At 37.9% G+C, this 285-nt stretch overlaps 1 non-coding gene across 1 annotated transcript in view; it reads right to left on the reverse strand.

Moving 5' to 3' along the window:
* Positions 1-240: 240 nt before the first annotated feature.
* Positions 241-285, reverse strand: part of TRNAN-AUU (transfer RNA asparagine (anticodon AUU)) — a 73-nt gene continuing 28 nt past the window's right edge. Inside the window, exon 1 of the tRNA in view lies at positions 241-285. This exon is cut by the window's right edge and continues 28 nt beyond it. This is a non-coding gene — a tRNA (tRNA-Asn).

A 285-nucleotide genomic window follows, 5' to 3' on the forward strand; every position in this document is an offset into this window, starting at 1 on the left:
TGGTCCTTGAGATATGCTGATATTTTAGCCATCTCTGCTAGGTTTGTTACTTTTAATGTCCATTCTTGAATAGTAGGCAAATCTTCCTTCTTCCAGTATTGCACCACCAACAGTCTTGCTTAGGTTATTAAATGCAAAATCAAGTTAGTCTCTATAACTGTACAACCAGTAATTATACCTCACAAAAATAACTGAGTGATAAACTTTATCCTTTTTTAAAGAGCATTTTGCATAATCCGGCGCCCAACGTGGGGCTCGAACCCACGACCCTGAGATTAATAGTCT

This window comes from Thamnophis sirtalis, unplaced genomic scaffold, assembly GCF_051295495.1.
Source record: "Thamnophis sirtalis isolate CommonGarterSnake01/CBP01778 unplaced genomic scaffold, rThaSir2_p1.2 scaffold_12, whole genome shotgun sequence".
Lineage (NCBI taxonomy): Eukaryota > Metazoa > Chordata > Lepidosauria > Squamata > Natricidae > Thamnophis > Thamnophis sirtalis.